A 15814-nucleotide genomic window follows, 5' to 3' on the forward strand; every position below is an offset into this window, starting at 1 on the left:
ATTATTCAGAATGACATAAAATTACTTTTTTTCAGTTCGATTTGCTCTCTTTGACCCAAATTTACAAAGCCTCAATTTTACCTAAGTCTCTGTGTTTGCTACTTACTCTTGAGTGACAACTTCTTATCAACCCAGACATTCTGATGGATATTCAATAAAAGGGGAGAAACTACAAATAAGAGTGCATATTTCCTTGCCTTCTCTGCTGGGGTGCATATATATGAACAGCCCTCTGCTATGTTAGACATAATCACTTTGGTTTGGAATGAGATAATAATAGGGGTGTAAGTGGAAATTTGGTAATTTGATTCTCATCTTATAGTTATGTGTGTGTGTGTGTATATTAATTAATAGTAATAATAATAGTATTAATAATAGTAATAGTACTACTAATAATAAGTAGTAGTAGTAGTAGTAGTAGTAGTAGTAGTAGTAGTAGTAGTAATGTTCTGCCTTCCTCCCTTCTCTTCTACCTGCTGTAGTGATAGAGTTTGGGGAGTTTCTCAGTGAACCAAACCAGAGAATCTGGCCCTAATGTGGAAATGTCAGTTTTATTTACAGGGCTTCGGATCTTTCATGTACCTAAGCAACATAAGTTTGGTGGCACCAGGTTAAATTCCTGCCAGATAGATCCATTCTAAGTGAGAAGATAAGAGAATTGTAACTCTCTCGTACACAATTTGAATTTTGCAGCTTCTACCTTTAATTTTTTTTTTTAACTTTACACCAAGATTTCTGAGCTCCTCAGCCAGCTAAGGCAGATGAATATTGATGAAGTGTACTAATGGAGATAAGTGATTTTAACCTAGATATTTTTTTTCCTTTTTACCACTTGTGCCTCACAGATATGTTGTATTACTGTCATTCCAACAGACTTCTAGTTCAGTTTACCTGAGCTGTTGTGGACAAGGGTTTTTTTTGTGTAAGGTTTATGGCATAGTTTGACTAGTGCTGTTTTAATGTCTGTGTCAATAGGGTCTTAATCACACTGAAATCTCTGGATCTCTTAGATTTACCAGGAGTTCTCCAAGGAAATCAGAATTGCAAAGGCTGGAGAAAGCCCTGGAGGCTTTCCAACTTAATTAGGAGTGAACTCCTTCCCTGTAAATGAAGTGGTTCTTTAAAATGACTTAGAGTCTCCATTGGCATCTTCTGACAGTGCTATGATGAAGTACAAAATATTATTAGAATGATGTTCCCCTCTTGTGACACTCTCTTTCTCTCATATATCTTATAGAAATAGCCATATTTTGTGATTAGCCAGAGCATTATTTTCCTTGTACTGAGACAGAGTCAAAAAAAAAAAAAGGTTAAATAGTTTTAAAAGCACTGCAAAATATTAGATCTCTGTAGCATTGCAGTCTGGACTTTTCTATTTTTAAATACAACATTGTGAATGTGGAACAATCATTGATGGAAAAGTTCTTTAATTAATGGATGAGATAAAATAATTTATAATAGACTTAATCCTTAAAGGGTCACTGTCTTGCTATACTACACATTTAAATGATGGTCCTGTAAAAAATAAATTGCACATCCTAATATTTATTGCTTTATTAAACACCTTTTTCTGCAAAGAAGGTGTGATTTTCCACATTGGTCAGGTATTCTTATATGCCACAAAACTGTGAAAAAACTGTTTTCCTTCAAGTTAACTGAGTAACACCAAATTTGAAATAATGACAGATAAGCTTGAGACAAGCATATGCACGACACAAGCAGTTCACATTCTTCAAAATTTGCCCTAAACTCCTTCATTTATAGATGATTTCTCTATCTTTCTTCCTCCTGTGTCATTTAACAAGCAAAATATTGCCTAACATTCTATTTATATATCATAAATCACACACAGTATCACTGAAACACAGTTTTTCTGTTTAATTAAAAATGAGCCAGTCTACTTATGGCTCACTAGAGTAAACATGGAATAGCTGTATGAAGGTGGCTGAAGTAGCCAGGATTTACGCTGATGTTGGGGGTCTTGCTTCTGATAAGTTGCTTTCTGTTTGGGAAATCATTAAAGTGTGAAAGGTTTTGTATGTTAATCAATTCATCACAGTAAAGTTTGGTAAATATTTTAAGTAGGGTTTCTTCTCTGGGGAAGAAGAAGACCAAAGAAAATTTATCTGAAGAAACTTGTAATGCAGCTGATGGATATATGGAAAAGCAGATACAGGGCCTAACTGTTTCTGTTTTCCTGTAGTTAATCCAGGTATTTGACTGGTATGATTGACAGAAATCACTTCTGAAGATTTTTTTTATATGGTTTTTTTCGTCTATTTCAACAATAGCAGAGAAGCTCAAGGAAAGGGAGAACATGGAAGTTGCTGATATTGAGTGATGTTCACTGAAGCCACCAGTCATTTTGTAGGGTAGATTGTTATCCAGTTTTGAAATGAATTCCTGTTAAAATAAAGCCCTTTCTGAATATTCTAGGTTTTCTTTCACAGTGCCAGTATAGATATTTTCATTTGCTGCATGATTCGCTGATGCACACCTGCAAAAATCAAGAAGGCCTCCATCCAAAATTTGGCCCCAGTGTGCCAGAGTGAATGTTCTGTGGTCGAGCTAGTAATCTGCTAATGAGTTTTTTCTAATTATTGGTTCTTTTCTTGAATCAAGGCTGTTTGAAAACTAATATTAAACAGAGTTTTAAGTGCAAAATATAAAGGAATCTTCTGGTCGGCTTCTGAAAGAACATGAAATTGTACACGAAGCTCATCTGCTCTTTCAATGCATTTGTGCAGAGAAGGAGAAATTACTTGCTTATTTCAGGACAGTGGTGTTTTAATAAAAAAAGAAGAATGAAACCGGGTGAGTTTAGCCATTATTGCTTTGATTGCTGCTGGCTCATTAGCATTGGCCACGCTCCTTCAGATTAGCAGTAATTAAACTGTGAAATCAGACCGATTGCCTTAAGCTGAGACACCATACCAGGCTGTCAAGAGAAATCACAGGGGATAAATCAAGGGCCCTGTGCATCTCGGATCACCCTTGGCATGGGTGAGAGTGTGAGAAGCGGAATAATGAGGACATTCAGTTTTTTGTATCTGGTGAACTCTCGGCAGACAAGCTTTGGAAGCGTTGTCATGACGATGACAACAGCAAGGATAAACTCTTACTCCCACTAGCTGTGGTTAATGAAGATGATAATGAAAAATTATGCCAACATTACTGCAATTTTTTTATTCCGACTGGCACTTGTAACCTTACGCCTAATGACACAACACAATAGTGACAGTAATTGTGCATTGATAAATGGGGTAAAGATGCCGAAAAAATGTCTGACTCAAAGATATACAAGTTTAGTTAGCTGAGTAATTTCTTCCAATAAGCATTTTCTTTGTTCTTTGAACTCTCACTAGGTGGTTTTGGACTGTGCATGCCAAAAAAACATCTCTAATCACTTTTTATTGTTTACTGAAGAATAGGCCCAGCAATTAAGGCAAAGAGCGCCTGTGTTTTATTTCTTCTAAGCAGAACAAACGCGATCAAGATAAATAACAGTAATAAAACAACAATACTTTTTTGCAAATTCTGAATGGGTTTACAAATTCAGTGTTTGTTTAACTGCTGGTTTCTGGGACATCCAGTTTGTCCCACTCCAAGTGTAAAGCTTTGGTGGATAAATCTCCAATTACATTATGTAATGGCTGTCTCAACCCCCCCATTGCCCCTGCCTAAATGCCACCATTTATTCAGATTGCGTTAGCACTCATGTAAGCGTCCTTTTCAACCAGACCTCCTAAATCCTGGCACAGGGAGAAGGATTTATAAATAGATAGAAAAACAGATAGATAGATAGATAGATAGATAGATAGATAGATAGATAGATAGATAGATAGAAACTGAGGGTGTGGTTTAACAATATGGTTAAACCACTGTAAAAACTTTCTTCGGATCTACCCCAGCTATCTGTGTCCATTTTCCTTCTTGCATTAAGCCCATGATCCATCATGTTGAAACAGTTCAGGGTGCTAAATGGACAAAAATCTTCTCACTTTATATTCTTTACAGTCTCTTATCAGTTGAGCTCCTTGATCCAGATGAGGGGCAGTGATGGGGCAAGAAAAGCAGCAAGAGCATGTAGGCAAAAACGGCAGTGACGCCCAGCCTAACCAAGGATCTTCAAGTTCTACCTTGAAGGCACGAGGCATGTGCATGACTTTGGGAAGGGATCTGCACTTGAAACTCTGACTGCCTTCGAGTTAAGCAGTTTGAGACCATAATCCTGAAGAGGCTTATGGAAGCTGTTCAAAAAGTGCTCACAGTGAGAACAGTGGCAGCCACCAGAGCTTTTGCAAACACATCTCACAGTGATTCCCACAGGGCCACGCGGCGCGTCAGGAATCCCTCCTGCTCCCGAGGCCACCCGCTTCCCACTGCTGAAAGGTTGATGTTGTTTCAACAAGCAAGCCTGATACGGACAATATAGAGTAGGAAACTCTTTCAATTTATGTAGTGGATTCCAACTCTGCTGCTATCCAGCGTCCACACGCCCACTTTAGAAGCCACAGCACTTGGCTTTAAAGAATAGCCTGATTGAATGTGTGAGTATGCTACAGCACAATAACCTCTCTGGGATTAGACAAATAAATGCAAATGAATCATTTAATGCAAACAAATCACTTAAAGGAGTAAGTGTTGTTTTATTTACTCCAAAACTACTTAAAAGAATAGCTCTTTTGATAGCTTTAGTAAAGTGTTTGGGGGGGTTTTCTATGTAAAGTTCTACTGTTACTCGCCAATGGCCTCATTCCATCACAGCTTTAGAAATCTAGATTGTCAGATGTAAGATTTTTTTGTTCAACCACTGTTTGTTTTGGTTTGTTTGTTTTTAAGAAAAAAGATTAATCACAGAGCATTTGGAGGTGTATCAGATATATGAGGGTTTCTCCTTGACTAAGTGGTATTTGTCTTTTCAGTTGTTGAAAGGCAGTATTAAGACAGCACGGTAGTGTTTGTGATTCATGGTTGCAATTCTCTTTTTATTGCTGAACACCAGCAGTGAATAGGAGCCGCAGAAGGACACGTTTCCAATTACTCTATCTCAGGGTTCTCCGTTTCTTCTTAACAGAGACTTCTCTATCTCTGAAAGTGAGTGTAATGCAAAAGTTAATAAAAAAAATACATATGCATTTATATGTGTACATGCACATATACACTAGAGAAAGAGTTCTTTGCTCTTTCAGTTACACTCTGTCTTAAAGTTGACTCAGTCTCTGCTGCTTTGTTGCTAGCCTTCTCACTGGAAGAATAAGGATGATTTAACCATGAGGGACAGGTATTACATGAAGCAGTGTCTAAAGAATATTTAATGTTGTTTGGGAAAAGATGGCATGACTCCTGAAAATGAAGTGATGTCTCCTTGCGCAGCATGACAGAAATAGCAAGACCATATTTTCCTCAGTATGCAATAGGTTCAAGTAGGAAATAGAGAAACTGAGTACTGCTTCCTGAAGAGGGACTTTTTCCTGGACTATGATCTTTGGTCCTTGGTGAGTTTGGGCCCTTATACAGTAGTAAGATGAATCAAAGTTTGTTACCTGTGCAGGTGCAGAGCTCGATGCAACTCAAAAGGAATTTCTGATTCATCGACAGTTACCTGAGTATTTCTTCATATAATGGGGTGCAGAGTGGGGAGAACAAAAGCCTCAAATACATTAACCTTGAACATCTTTAACCTTCCTCAGCACAAATTTTAAGAGAATTTTTTTAAAAGTGAGACAGGAAAAACATCAAAATACTCTGTCTAAACATTAACACAGCTCCCAAATTGACAGAGAAATCAGTGCTGTGGAGAAGTCAGGAATAAAGGATCAAAGGCAGACACAGTCTCTGAAGAAAGGAGAATAACAGAACAGAGCACCATGCACTGAGTTTGATTTAAAGCCTTTTAAAAGAAAATTCCATTTACTTTAGAGACTGACAAAAGTTTATACATTCATGAATGGGTTCTTTATGTATTTAAGAGGGGTGACAACAGACAAAGAGAATATTTGATGAATGTTCAGGCAAGATTCAGAAAGTCAGAGATCATTGAGAGAGGACAGAAGGTTTTGGCTTTTTCTTACAAATAGCTGCATCTGTTTGGCACTTTGTGTTTCCATTCTGTATGCTGGAACCCTGAGAGAACGAGGAAAGGTATTTGGGAGCTGACTGAGGAACTTAGAAAATATAAAAGGTTTAGGAAAGCTATGGCTCACATTCTTTCATAACTTCCTTTTCATCTTGCCTTATAATGGAAGACCCTGGCTAAAATTAGCAGCTAACAGAGACAGGACAGTTGTAGACATACAAAACTGTGACTTGAATTCATTGAGAGAAGAAGTGGGAGAGAAAACTGAGGTAGTTTTGATACATTTTTGTTTTCCTTTATTCTGTTTTCAAGGCTTTTGATGGAGATATTTATTTCAACTCTGCCCTGAATCAAAGTCAACAAAAAAAAGTCTGGACATCTGTACCTCAAGGGTGTCCCTTTGCAGACCTATATCTCAGCACTTTGATGGGACCGTGTGAGATATGGGCCCAGGTTTTAGTTTGCCCGTCTGTCCAGGGGCAGTAACTTTGGCAGAAGGATGGGAAAAATAACTGAGAACAGTAACATCTAAACCACCTCAGCAAAATTTGCTGGAGTTCATCTGTCGGAAGATTTTTGTCCATCTTTTCTGTTGAATCAGTAAATTTTGAGGTTTTGAAGTTCTTAATTATTTGTGATGGAGTTTGACTTGCAGAAAAATAGGGGACTGACCATACAGCAAATACTGCAGGTAGATATTTAATATAATGACCAGTATTATAAGGTGTTCAAATCCTCTCTTGGTAGGCAAAGTAACTATTTCTTAATGCAAAACATTCATTATGACCTCAAATATATAGAAGACAGAGATGCTGGTGAATGGATTATGTTCATGAAGCATCATAGCACTGATGGAAGCAGTTTACCAAACTTCAAGTAGCAGGTGTAGAGATCTCTAGGTCTCTACAGTAGCCTAAGAATAAAAGCTTTGCTGAGAAAGGAGCAACCAGGTGACACAAATCAGTGATTACATCACACTGCACCAATTCAGAATCACTAACAATTAAATAGATAATATTCCTGGTTGATCTGATGTCAGCAGACTTTATGCCAGATTAAGTAACATTTGCTGTGCCAGTTTTACTGCTGCTGTTTCCTTCTTCTGACTCATTTTCTGTTCTCCCTGGAGTCACTGCACAGGAATGTTCTTGCCTCTCTTGAAATACAAGTTCAATGCAAGTCACTCCACATGGTGCTACAGCATCCCCTGGATGTTACACTTTGTCAGCAATCTGAGTAGGTGTTTTTTCCATCCAGTACAGCAAAGCACCAGTCTTTCTTTGGCCTTTTCTGCCTCAGGCTGGAAAGAGGTGTCAACATGTGGGATACCTCTGAAATGAGGAAGATGTGATCATCATGGCCTTATGCTTCTAGCTTCTGTGGTGTGGACCTGTGCCTATTACCAGGAGGGCTGGCAGAAGTCACAGTGCAGGAAAGGCACTGAGGTTTCACACAAGCTAAAAATGTGGAGGAGAAGCCACATCAGCAAACTCCTACAGTCACCAAACTGGGAATCATGAATAGACCAACTTAGACCTTCTCCGAGACCATGAAATAACCCTGGGCTCCTCTGTGCTTGTTCATGGTATGTCAAGGGGAAGGATGGCAGCAGAGGAGGTATCCCCTGTGCACACTGTGCTGGGGCTCCAAACAGTAAATAAGTCCTCACTGTCTTTCTCAGTCAGAGATCTCAGGGGTGAGGAACCACCCCCACGGCTGCTGTAGCCTCCCCAGATACAAACAGCCCCTGTTGCTCTGGCAGAGGAAGACCTGAGCTCCCACTGCTGCAGCTGAGGTAGTTCAGGGCCTCTCTAACAGTGCTGAGATGTAGTTGCCATCTCTGTAGGCAGCCCCTCAGTGCAGACAAGCAGGCAGGAGGAGCTGGGAACTGCTCAAAACAGCTCATGGTTGGCACCTGACCGTCCGCAGGGAGAGCAAGCAATGGCCAAGCTGGCAGCAGTCGAGGATGTCAGCACCATGCCCAAGGCTTGTGCCACTGTGTAAAAGTCTCCTGCAGATTTGCACATTTGGCAATGGCTGTGTAGAGTGTGGCTGTGGCACTAGAGCCACGAGCTGCCTCTGGCCTTGCCCCATGTTGGGCTGCTTGCCCGCTGTCTGTGCTGCATTTGGACACTGGAGAGCAAACAAAACAGCAATTTTCAATGAAACTTAAGGCTTGCTTAGGTTTCAGAGTTTTAATAAAGTAAAAAGTCAGCTCTGTAGGGTTTAGAGGCATCTGTTTTGGTAGAAAGGTTTGAACAGGAATTGTTTACTTCTTCTGCTGCGATTGCCCTCCATTTCTTTCATCCACATCACTCACTCCATATTATATCTAGCATTTAGAAATCTAACTCAATTCTTTTGTGATTATATATTTAGTGTTTAGATTACTCTGTTAATTTAACTTTCCAGCACTCTCCGCCTTGTAACTTGCGTGACCCTTGTCAACTTTTATATCAAAACTTTTGTATTGGTGGGTGTGTCATTTTGAAAACAAACAAGAAATCATGATGAAAGTTACCGTTTATTGGGTTTATATCCATTGAACCCAATAATAATGCCTTTACAAAACTGATTTCTTGTTTTATCTCAAATTTCTTTCTCCTTCTTCTCTCAGAAACAATTGTAGAGATACATTACAATTACATACTCTTATTTCATATTCTGGAAACCATCTTAGATATTTAGTTGTTCTAAATGCTGAAGTATTGAAGTTGTGAATCAATTTAAGTCAGTGGTATCTTTGCCATTAACTTCACACATATCAGGATTTTGCCTAGATGTTCCTAATGCATTTGAGTAAGATTTTTCTGTATTATTTGTACTGCTGGGTATTTAGGAACACCATCAAAAAAAAAAAAAAAAGAGAAAATTAAGTCATAACCTTGAGAAGGGAGTATACCAATATAAAAAGCATATTTTGTGCTCTGATTTTTTTCCCCTGTCACAACTGCCCCTTCCTTCAAGTAGAACTCAGCTGGTTTAGTGATGGTTTCCAGCCAGCTCATTGTACTACATCAGACAGACCGCTGCCCACTGGTAGTCAACAACTTATTTTAAAACTCTTCTATATCTGCCCTAGGGGACAGTTCATGTGGCTAGAATTAAGCCAGTGCATGGAAGGTTAAGTCCCTTGAGACTGTGTTGCTCAGTTTTAGCTGTTTTGACTGTTGTAATGTCTTTCTGAAGTTCACCCTCAGAGCTAAAGTCCCAGACTTGGAGGTTCTTTCGGCAAGGATTTTGCTACTTTCTAAAATGGGCAGCATGTTGTAGAAAATAGCTGCTTTCTAGCACTAATAATAGTTGCCTATCAGGTGTCAGTGAAAAAAAAAAATAATAAAAATATAATTGCAGCATTGGTCAGTTGATCTTGTTGGCAGAAAATGATCAAAACTACACATTGCCTTGTAGCTTCTACCTGAATTAATCACTGCTGGCTCCCTTTACAGTCAGTGGAGAGAAATGGACATTTTTCAGATGTGATTCTTTTGGCCTGTTTTAGATATCTAGTCTAGGACAAGATGAACTACAGCCTAGAAGTGTTTATTTCTCATTACTGATTATAAAAGGAGTCTAGACATCTCCCAGAGAAGTAGGCAACCAGATTGCAGATGTTTTTATTTGGCATTGTGTGTCTTCATGTGGCATGGGTGACTAAAAAGGCTTCTGAGCTCTATTTTGTTAGAATTATTCCAGTACAGTAAATTTAAGCCTCACTACTGAAAATGAGAGATCTTTTTATAGGTTATTATTTTGTAGATAGCAATTAACCACTCAGAAGAGCTGCTAGCTTTGACACGCACATGCTCAGCCACTTCATGCTTTAATGTTAAATTATATTTGACATTTAATTTAAGCTCATATTGCCTTCATTCAAAAATAAACCCTACTGCATTAGTAGTGAGAAGGTAGAGGGATAATTTTTCTCCCCAAAGTCACACTCAGTGAAACCTAAAATGATTTTTCACGCTTAGTTTTTCAAGTATATTATGTGCATTCTTCTGAATACGTCTGTGCAATTGCTTCTCCGATGTGAGGGAAAGAAATCAATGCATCTTTCTTAGTAAGCAATTACAACATAAAAATGTATTTTTAATAGGTGCTTTGAAGGCTGCACATACTGTGAGGTTTGTAGTCCCCTTGAACCAATTGTAATCAGAAGCGACATATACCATTATTTGCTGGGCAAAGCAGCACCGATTTCGTGGTTGTACCAGTGTGTAATGTGATCTCTTTAGCTCTTATAAATTAAGCAGGATGAAGACTTAGCTGGCTGACACACATGTAATAGCAGGGCACAGGAGGAGATTCTGGTGTCCTGCCAGAGATGTTTATCTTACTTGAGTGGGAACAGAGAGCTGTCCCACCAGGTCCCTGCTACAAGGACCAGAAAGGATGCTAAAGGGAGATGGATTCTCCCTTGGCATGGTCAGGCTAGTGTGAGCCATGACTTAGGGTTTTCCCTTGCAGACTCTGTTTCAGCCCTTGGGTACATTCCTCTTGCTCTTGAAAGAGCCAGACCATGCTTCACATCTATCTACCTTTTACCTGATGTCACAAAAAATGTTGCCATTCCTGGCAAAGAAGCAGAATCTCTCTCCTCTGGGACACTGCAACACCACTGAGTGAAGTTTGAAATTGGTATCTGTGAAAGACTACAGGGGATGCTTAGGAGCCAAATTAGAACTAGGGAAGCTACGTTCTCTTCATCATTTAGCTCTTCAGCCCATCTTGACTGCGTCAGGTTTTCTGTGCACAGCATGGCCAAGCCCTACTGGGAAACCTTTGGCAATGGTGGAACTATTCCAGTGAGGTTTGCAGTACTGGGAAGTGGAGGGAGCTGGTCATCCCTGGGTATGGCTTTACACAAATCATAAGATCATAAAATATCCTGAATTAGAAAGGACCCTGCACAGAACAATGCCAAGAGTTACACATGTGCCGGAGCATTGTCCAAAAGCTCTGGCAGGCTTGGCACTGTGACCACTTCCCTGGGGAACCTGTTCCAGTGCCCAACTACCCTCTGGGTGAAGAATCTTTTTCTAACATCCAACTCAAACCTCCCCTGACACAACTTTAGGCCATTCCCTTGGTTCCTGTCACTGGTCACCACAGAGGAGAGATCAGTGTCTGCCCTCTCCTCTTCCCCTCACAAGGAAGTTGTAACTGCAAGGAGGTGTCCCCTCCATCTCCTCTTCTCCAGGCTGAACAGACCAAGTGCCCTCAGACACTCCTTATGTGGCTTCCCCTTTAGAACTTTCATCATCTTTGTAGCTCCCCTTTGGGTGATCCCTAATATCTTTATATCTACCTTAGATTGCATCACCCAAAACTGAACACAGGACATGAGATGAAGCCACACCAGTACAGACCAGAGCAGGACAATCCCCTCCCTCAACCAGCTCCCGATGCTGTGCCTGATGCCCCCCCATTGTTTTCAGTGACCATGAGTCTCTGAGTCTTCTAGACAGAAAAAAAGCGAAACAAACAAACAAAAACCAAAATTAGAACTTCTCAACATCCCAAATAAATTCGTGGGACTACAGCTTCTCCGCACATTTGTCTTTGCTGTTAAATTGAGTGATTTATCCACCTTGCAAAAGACATTAGCATTAAGGGACATAGTCTTTCTCAGATGTAATTCATTATTAATCTTAATGGGATTATGCTTCAAAGACCACTAAATGCACATCTTCAAAGTACTTAAAACACCCTCTATTATTACTTTTGACAATAAAATAAATAAAGCTTAGTTAAATTCTACATGCTAAACCCAAATTACTTTTTACACTGTGCCAACCAAAGCAAAACGGAGCATTAAAAAAAAAAGACGGCAAAAAAACCCCGAGAAACAAAACCACAAAAAACCCAAACCCTCCACTGAAAACCTTAAGGTTTTAATGGATTGTGATTAACAAATAATCATAAAACCAGGTTGAAGACATTTGAAAATACATTTTTTCATTGTAAATGTATGCTGCATCAAAAGTATGATTACAGGGAGAGAAGAATAAATATTTAACATCAAACAAATTTCTTTATTAATATAATTACATGGTGTAAAATGCATTTCCTAATATTGCTTTAAAATAAATTTTTAAAATTCACATTGCAAAGCTAGTGCTATCAACAACAGAATTTGGATAATAGGTAAATAGCTCTTTGGGTGGCATTTGCTTTAAAAACAGCAGTGAAAGCCAAAATTTCCATTTGTCTCTGTTTTCTAATGCAAATTCTTCATAAGCTTTGCACAGAATAAACATGTTCAAGCTGTGCCCTGGCTGTATGGAGTTGTGTGACAGGGAGACGTTTTCTGATGTTTGTGCTAATTGCATTGGAGCTGGACTCTTCCTAGGGGTCCACTAGGTCACTGCACGGAGGGAGAGAAGAGAAAATCTTGGACAAATGGTGTAGAACATTGCAGCAGATAGACTTGCCAGATGCTGAGGTTATCCCCAGGCAGCTCCGGGCTCGGGTACGTGTCAGCCGCCCATGCTGTGGTGTGTCTGCACCTGCCACCGGGCACCCCCTGCCCACGTGTCTGGGGCTGGTGGCACCCTCCCTTTCTCCGTACTTGGGGTCTGAACTGGGGAGCCAGCATGTTCAGGGCATAAAAGAAACACATCTACTTTCAGAAACAACAGTATTAGAGCTCAGGGTTTGTGCTACCCCATCTCAAATGCTGACTGATCTTGTGCTTCCTTGTGACAAGCTGAAACAGGCTCCACCACTTTGTCAGTGCACAGCCCAGTCCTGTATTTTGAAGGTTGTTCAGAAATGGAGCGAATCTCCTTTAGCCTTTTATCAAGTTTCCACAAAAGGTTGTTTAATTCTGCCCCTCCTGCTAGGGGGGCTTGAAAGAGAGACATCTCCTGACATTAAGGATATTTACCGAAGATATATCCTATATCAGGAGGTTCATCTCTGTTGGCACATCTGCCATCCAAGTTCATGGCCCAGCTCAGGGACTGTTCTTTCAGGTCTTCTCTGCCTATAGAGGTTTTAAAAGTTCAGCTTTCCCTCTGTGCCTGGGACACTGCTTGCTCCACGGTGCCTCTAATCCATACCAAAGACATGTAATCTGTTGGGGGTGAGGTGTGGGGTGTTCCCTTTCATCCCCTTTTCTCCCCTTCATTTAATCCAGTAGGTTTTGCAGGTCCTTACCCTCCCTTTCGCAGAGTGCTTGGGCTTACTGTCTCTTCCCACAGCCATGACCTTCTCTCTGACACATATAGAGATATTGCTGCTCTGGAAGATGTCCATTGGTGCTATCAGCCAGTTCTTTGGCATTCAGGCAATTGCAGGGGCACTTGAAGCAGTGGCTCTGCTAAGCAGATAGTAAGATTCCCACCTTCAGTTTCCCAATTTCTTCCCCTTCTCCCCCTCTGACCCCAGCCCCAGCAAAAAATGCAGTTTATTACAAATGTTGATGATGATTTCCCCCCTGGATACCTGAGAACATAAAAACATCTTTCTTGGACCACGGAAGCCTGTGTCCAACTGCAGGCAACAGCAGGATGGAGTAGGGCCAGTGACACTTTGCTGATGAATTTTCCCGTCTTTCAGTGTTTTGCAGTCCAGGGACTTCATGGACCACAGATGGTATATTTGTGTTTAATAGCCTTTGATACATTTGTCTTCCTTCAGCTTGCCTTCACCATTCCCTGTGAAACTGTGGAGGAGAACAGATGTGCCATTCCCAGAATTCGTCATGTTATATTCAATTTAAAAAAAAAAAAAAGCCACCGAGCAGAGTGTAGAGCCTTCCAGTCTCAACTGGGAAAAGAAACTCAAAAGTTGCTCTTATTATACGTTTACAGTAGTCAGATTCTTAAACTTGGTGGAAATCAAGTGATAGTCTGATCCAGTTTGTCTCAACTGGGACACGGGTGGTCCTGCCTGTTGGTTAAACTCTGTTGAATCAGAGTGAAAGAAGTCAAAATAAATCCTGACAAACGAGACGAAGAATGGGAGAAGTCAAGAAAGAGTCAAACCACGGGGCAAAGCAGGAGTCTGGTATGAGGTAAGGAGTTGAGATATCAGCAGCATAAGAGGGGGCCCGGGAACAAATGCTGGCAGTGCAGGGTCTGAAGCTGACAGCCAAGGCCTTATCGGGCTCCAAAGCAGGACACAAATTCCTACCATGATCTTCACAGAGATACTTGGTTTGTGTTGTCTGCTAGCTTAGAATTGTGCTGGGGTGACATCAGCTCTACCTAACTTGGTAGAGAGCAGCTGGCCACTTGGAAAGATGGGCCAGCCCCAGCTGGGCTATAGGTTGTTGCTCACCATCCCTACACAGAGCTTTTATGCTTAAGTCCCAAATCTTCGTTCGTGAAGCCTTGCCATGATGATGCTTAAGTCCCCATCAATCTGGAGCACAGTTTTTGTCTTCAGGGCTGTGGCTTTGCCAGGCCTGGTCAGTGGGTTTTACAGCTGCAAGCCCACATTTGTCATGATGGCAATCAGGTGAGGAGGCAGCAAAGGCTTATTATACTTAAGTGTCAAAATAGGTATAGTTCTCCAGGTGCTCATTACCCCATGTCTCAAGTTAGATGAGTTACGTGGTCCCACCAGCTCTTTAAATCAGGATGGTCAGACACATTTAAGTGAGTTTTGGTGCTGAGATCAGACTGCTGAGTTCAGTTTGAGTAAGGCACATGGCTTGTCTATGTTTACACAGGTTTTATCTGAACCAAGTGACTTAACATGTTTTGGTAAATGTATTTAGCCATCCAAGTGCATCTAGGAGCTGCTGTACCAAGGCTGAATGGACGTATTTAAAATAAAACCCTAAATTTTCATTAATGCCTGGTAGAAGACAATTGCAGTGGTTGAAGTTGATGGAAAACAGAACATGTCAAAATGTGCCCAGTAGAGAGGACATTTGGATACTCATTAAAAAAAGTCTTATGTTTCTACTTTGTAAAATTTAAGAAAATGTATTTTTATTTATATTTTTTATTTTGTAATGTTTTAGCTCAGTATATAAAAAAAAGAATTTTGGCTAGCTCTACGAGCTTTGGCTTTACACTATAAATGATTCCTGGGAGGAAGGCACGTCACAGTAAAGGCATCAAAACTGGACTATTTAAGTCAGAACATCTAAGGATTTTCATATTGCAACCCAGAGAGAATATAACTGAGGTGTCAAAAGCACAGAGGGAAAAATTGTTGTTAAAGAGCTTCAGTGAAAATTTTGCATTTATTTAGACAAATGGAAATGTCCACAGTGACTGCACAGAGCTGAACAGCTCTTGGACACAGGGCTGTTAACCAGTTTGAAAAAAACTGCATCGTTAGGAAGACAAGAAATAGGAAAGCAGGATCTAGCTTTCTTATTTCTGGATATTTATGGCTTGTATAAATGTCAGAGGCCAAATAACTGACTTTTATTGGTAATAGCCTGAACTGTATTACAATGTGTATATGTAGTTGTTACAGCAATATATCAGCAAGATGCCACACTAGGTCAGACTTGGTTATATGGATTATAATGGGGTAATATGCAGGCTCAGGAGTTCTCTTTGGATAGGACTCTTTGTGTCCTTTACTTATAAAACATTTAGATATATATAGTCAACGCTGTAACGTGGAACCATAAAACATCTAATTCAGCAGGAAACTTAGCATCTTCACTGCTGATACATTTGCTATTCAACAAGAAGAAATTGAAAAAGAGACTTTTCTCCTACAAAAATTTTCTTTTCTGATACATGCCCCATACATAGAGCA

General features: G+C 40.1%; 1 protein-coding gene across 1 annotated transcript in view; it reads left to right on the forward strand.

Moving 5' to 3' along the window:
- The window catches only part of PTPRN2 (protein tyrosine phosphatase receptor type N2), a 643008-nt gene that overhangs the window by 485007 nt on the left and 142187 nt on the right, over nucleotides 1-15814 (forward strand). The window lies entirely within an intron of this gene.

This window comes from Manacus candei, unplaced genomic scaffold, assembly GCF_025592945.1.
Source record: "Manacus candei isolate 608988 ecotype Guabito, Panama unplaced genomic scaffold, ASM2559294v1 h1tg000089l, whole genome shotgun sequence".
NCBI lineage: Eukaryota > Metazoa > Chordata > Aves > Passeriformes > Pipridae > Manacus > Manacus candei.